This window comes from Mandrillus leucophaeus, unplaced genomic scaffold (genome assembly GCF_000951045.1).
Source record: "Mandrillus leucophaeus isolate KB7577 unplaced genomic scaffold, Mleu.le_1.0 Scaffold381, whole genome shotgun sequence".
Classification (NCBI taxonomy): Eukaryota; Metazoa; Chordata; class Mammalia; order Primates; family Cercopithecidae; genus Mandrillus; species Mandrillus leucophaeus.
Window position 1 is genome coordinate 2,256,445 of NW_012104043.1, and position 5,613 is coordinate 2,262,057.

The 5,613-nt window shown below is 35.0% G+C and overlaps 1 protein-coding gene across 3 annotated transcripts in view; it reads right to left on the reverse strand.

Moving 5' to 3' along the window:
- The window catches only part of PTPN13 (protein tyrosine phosphatase, non-receptor type 13 (APO-1/CD95 (Fas)-associated phosphatase)), a 115,016-nt gene extending 109,865 nt beyond the window's left edge, over positions 1 to 5,151 (reverse strand). For all 3 annotated transcript variants that reach the window (XM_011990762.1, XM_011990761.1, XM_011990760.1), the window contains exons 1-2: positions 5,060 to 5,151; positions 4,573 to 4,666 (exon numbers count right to left, since the gene is read on the reverse strand). The gene's annotated coding sequence lies outside the window, so the exon portion shown is untranslated. The remainder of the gene's footprint in view (positions 1 to 4,572; positions 4,667 to 5,059) is intronic.
- Between the last annotated feature and the right edge of the window lie 462 nt (positions 5,152 to 5,613).

A 5,613-nucleotide genomic window follows, 5' to 3' on the forward strand; every position in this document is an offset into this window, starting at 1 on the left:
TGATCTTTGTCCCCAGTTCTTGACAAAGAGCTCCTAAAACCCTTGAAGTCTCTTGGGTGTTAGGAGCCTCTTGTTGTAGTAATGAAACTCTGATCATACTACCTATATAAAACAGAATTTGGACATTACTCCCTGCTCTCCCTATTCCCTTAGGTAGCTTTATCTTTCTTCAAGGCACCATCATTATATGGCAGTATTATTATTTACTTGCTTTTTCATAGTTATTGGCTATCTCTCATTTCCCTCAAGGGACTTTCTATGTTGTTCACAACTCTATCTCCAGTATCTAAAAGCACCTAGTACATGGCAGGTGCTTAATGATTACTTGTAAAGTCAATAACTGAATGTAATTTTATGGCTCACTCTCACTTAAGGGGAGGGTCAAAGATAATAATAAGACCTTGAAAGCACACATTTACACTCAAACCTGTTATTTTCATAAAATATTACAGTCTTCTAGCTAAAATTATTTCACATCAGAGCTACTAAAAGGTAGCAAAAATAATTATCGCTGTTATCTCTCCAAATATGATATCTAACCAAAACTTCTATAAAAACTGAAAAGTTTGAGACAAAAGTCAAAAACAAAAACAGCTCTGTTTGGAGTGGAAACAAAGGTTACCTCAACAAGCAGAGAGGCACAGAGGCAGTGGGAATGTACTATGTATAAACTTACTTCAAAAGCTAATATATAAAAAGGCTTAGAAATTCTCTTTGGAAACCACTTTGAATGCCCTTTTTGGTCACTGAAAGACACTTTTGATAGCTCAGAATAAAAAAATTACTCATTCTGCTGCATCTGACTCATAATTTCCTGTTAATCTCCCCCCACCCCACTATGATACAAATCAATAGCACTCTCTGGATCTGTTTTGCCATTTTATTCCAGCTAAAGGGAATGGAAACTTTTGTAAAGAAGCAGGCAACATGTACAAATACAGCACTATTTATAGATTTTACAAATGTGTGACCTAAAGAAGAAAACAGGACTCCTGACTACGTACCAGCATGTTAAGGATATTATCAGAGTGTATTCTGCAAGTGAATAGGAATTTGGACAGTATTTTAAGCTAATGTGTATTTAAGTGGGCAGAAAAAAGATGGAACTAGTAAAAAGAAATAGAGTTTAGCAACGTAACATCAGACAATACATACATACAGCTAACAATCTATTTCCTGAAACATTTTTCTTTCACCTAAACCTATATCTATCTCAGATGCTATGAACACCACATGGGCTTTTTCTCCCCATAAAGTATGAAAAAAAAAATACAGTTTACCCCTTAAACATAGATTTGACAAATACGGTGGCCTTAATGTTTCCTTAAATAAAATATGGAAACAATCAAAATTAAGATTCTCTCATAACCTTGACACTTTTGAGGTTCCTTATCAAGAAAATTAACATAAGCCTCCCAAAATGATTTAATTTTGCTTCAATGAGTATGTTTTAAAATTTAAAAACCCAAACCAAATTGGCTGTAAATCAATTAACACATATCCCAATGCTTCTTCAGGTGTTATCTCTATTTCTATTGTTTATATTAAAAGCAAGAGTTTTCAATTGGCTAAAGTGGGCATAATAGTAACTATTCATAGGTTCCAAATTAGATGCATAGAGAAAAGTCACTTCTAAAACACATTCTCCCTCAATTCAACACTGAGCTTTGTGCAATTCAATCTTGGTTTCTTATTGTTGTTATTCCCACATGCTTTTGCTTCATTAGAAAACCAGAGTAAACAGACAACCTACAAAATGGGAGAAGATATTTGCAAACTATGCATCTGACAAAGGTCTAATAGCCATCATCTATAGGGAACTTAAATTTACAAAAGAAAAACAAACAACTCCATTAAAAAGTGGGCAAAGCACATGAAAAGACACCCTCAAAATACGTGCAGCCTACAAGCACTGAAAAAAGCTTCATATCACTGATCATTACAGAAATGCAAATCAGAACCACAATGAGATACCATCTCACACCAGTCAGAATGGCTATTACTAAAAAGTCAAAAAATAATATATGCTGGTGAGGTTGCAGAGAAAAGGGAACACTTACACAGTGTTGGGAGTGTAAATTAGTTCAACCATTGTGGAAAACGATATGGAGATACCTCAAAGCTAAAAGCAGAATGACCATCAGACTCAGCAATCCCATTACTGGGTATATACCCATAGGAATATAAATCATTCTACCATAAAGACACATACACACGAATGTTCACTGCAGCACTATTTACAACAGCAAAGACATGGAATCAACCTAAATGTTCTAAATGTTCATGAATGACAGATTGTATGAAGAAAATGTGGTACATATACACAATGGAATACTATCTAGCCATGAAAAAGAATGAGATCATGTCTTTTGTGGGAACATGGATAGAGCTGGAGGCTATTATCCTTAGCAAACTAATGCAGGAACAGAAAACCAAATACCACATGTTCTCACTTGTAAGTTGGAGCTAAATGACAAGAACTTCTGAACACAAAGAAGGAAACAATAGATACTGGGGTCTAATTGAGTGGGGAGAGTGGGAGGAGGGAGAGGAACAGAAAAGATAACTGTTGGGTACTGGGCTTAATACCTACTTGACAAAATGGTATGTACACAAACCCCCATGACAAGTGTTTATATAACAAACCTTCACATGTACCCCCAAACCGAAAATAAATATTAAAAAATAAAAATAAAAAGAAAACTGTGTAACATAAAGCATAGATCTTTGTCTCCTACCTCTTTGTCCAAAATTATCAAAATGGGGTCATCACAAGGACACAGTAATATAAAATGCTATTATGCAAATATAGATTGCTTTACGTAAATGAATACTTACCAGAGTTTTCCTCAAAGAAAAAAATTAGACTATTTTAAAAAGTACAAGAAACAAAAGAAACAACTTTAATTAAAAGTGGACCATTAGCCCAGGCGCAGTGGCTCCCACCTGTAATCCCAGCACTTTGGGAGGCTGAGGTGGGTGGATAACTTGAGGTCAGGAGTTCAAGACCAGCCTGGCCAAAATGGTGAAACCCCATCTCTACTAAAAATACAAAAGTTAGCTGGGCGTGGTGGCAGGCTCCTGCAATCCTAGCTACTTGGGAGGCTGAGGCAGGAGAATTGCTTGAACCTGGGAGGCAGAGGTTGCAGTGAACCGAGATAGCGCCACTACATTCCATCTGGGCAGCAAAGTGAGACTCCGTCTCAAAAAAATAAAAAAAAAGTGGACCATTAAAGAATAATTTTAGTATAAAGTATTTAATTATGTAGACTCTGAACTGTGAATAGTCTGTTTTAATCACATGGCTAGGGTTACCTGACCTATTAATAGTTTACAAGTGTGAAACAGTGTCTGGCAGAATTAATTAGCTAAGGGGCAAGTTTCTGTTTATTTCCAAGTGATTCTTTTCTATTTGGTGGCACCTGAATTAAACAAACTGAAATTTAGAATTAGAAAGGATTCCCACATTTTAGAAGTAAATTCTGAAGCAACCTCTGGTTCTCTAATGTATTACAAATTTGAAATTAATGCTTAGCGTTAACTACATCTTTTGTTCACATAAGGGACCTGGGCATACATGACAAAGACACACATCACTGCTGACTTGACACCTTTCAGTTTAAACAACATAAATCAACACACAGCTATAATACCACCATCCTAAGCTGAGCACAAACATAATACTGACACTTTATAAGAAATTCACTAAGTACGTCACTATGAAAATGAACTCTAAATAGCCTAAATCACGCTTTAAAAAAAATACCGCATAACCTCTTTTAAGCCAGGAAAGATACAGTGAATAATTAACTTTTTACATAATAGGTTACTTAGTGGTAACCTACTCACTATTCATTCAATAAATAAATACTCACTGAAAGCTTGCTGGCTGAGCCTATTCCAACTTTTCAAGACAGGTATTATTCTCTTAGAAATCAAGGTTTACTATCTTCTCACAGATTTTTAATCCCATGCCTTCAACTTCCTGTTATTTTATATTCATATTGATAATTTTAAAAATTAAGCACAACTATAAATAATTAGAGCAAATCATCATGATTTTAAAAGATTCCAATACTCTGTCTTTCATACAATTGATGAATTTCTGAGAACTTTTATAAAAACAAAGAGAGCTAAGGGAAAGGAAGAGAAAAGGAAAATACAAAAAATAAAGGGAGAAGGATAATAATAAAAAAAATTATACTTGATTCACGCCTGTAATCCCAGCACTTTGGGAGGCTGAGGCAGGTGGATCATTTGAGGTCAGGAGTTTGAGACCAGCCTCGCCAATATGGTGAAACCCCATCTCTACTAAAAATTCAAAAACTAGCCAGGCGCAGTGGCGCATACCTGTAATCCCAGCTACTTGGGAGACTAAGGCAGGAGAATTGCTTGAACCTGGGAGATGGAGGTTGCAGTGAGCCGAGATTGCGCCACTGCACTCCAGCTTATGTGACAGAGCAAGACTCCGTCTCAAAAAAAAAAAAAAAAAAAAAAAAAATTTATTTAATTCAAATAAAAAACAAACACTGGTCACTGGAAATGTATCATCACTACTTTTTCATGACATACCTTGGTCTCTGTGACTGGCTTTGACTTAAGGTTTCATCTACCTCTGGGAGACCACTGCTGGATTCAAACCTCTTTGAGGCTTCACTTCTTTTCACTAATTATGAATGAAAAAGAAATAATGGCAAAGGTGATACAAACATGAGAGTAATTTTATTTAAAACTCAAACACTTAGCAGACAGAGTTGTACAAATCAAATTCACAGAACAAAATTAATGACATAATGTTACTAAACTCTTTTGAGATAAATCATGTTACTTTTAAAGACAATGAATTATTATCTCTGTAATGAAAAGGACTACATCATTATTTGATGAAACTGCTATCTAGTTCTTATACTACTACTAAGCAACCAGCAGTTTTTTTTAATTTTGCAATTTTAGACAGTATTATTCTTTCTGACAATTTATATTAATATTTCAACACTATTGAAAATAATAATAATCGTGGTTTCTTACAAACAGTTTGCTTGTTTCAGATGTCTCCTACCTTGTCTGAAATCTGATTCAGAGGAAATAACAGATGGACTTTCACTGGAGGTACTAAAGACATCACCATGGTAAGTTTTGTATCTTCGAACTGGTTCTAAAAGGATGAAAACACACAGATTAGAAAACAAACTCATTAGCTATTCCACATAAATCAAAATATTACTTTTAATCTTGTGGGACTAAAACATTTTATACATTGCTTTAAATTTACCAATCGCTGGAGTGTATTCAAATAATGGGTTCCAATTTTTGAGTTGGTTATGAGCATGGACTCTGGAGTCAGACTGCCTCAGTTTGAATCTCAGTTCCACCACTTTCTAGTGAGTGACCTTAGGAAAGTAATTTAACCTCCCCATGACTCTTCTTTTAATTCAGCCAGAAACGGGGTATAATAATAGTGCACGTCTCATAAGACTGTGAGAATTAACTGAATTAACATACGCAAAGCTTTTAGAGCGGATACTATGTAAGCATCATTATTACAGTTTTTGACTGTTTACTATGTGTAATTCTGTTAGATTCTATAAGGAATAGACACTCCAAAGACAAAAC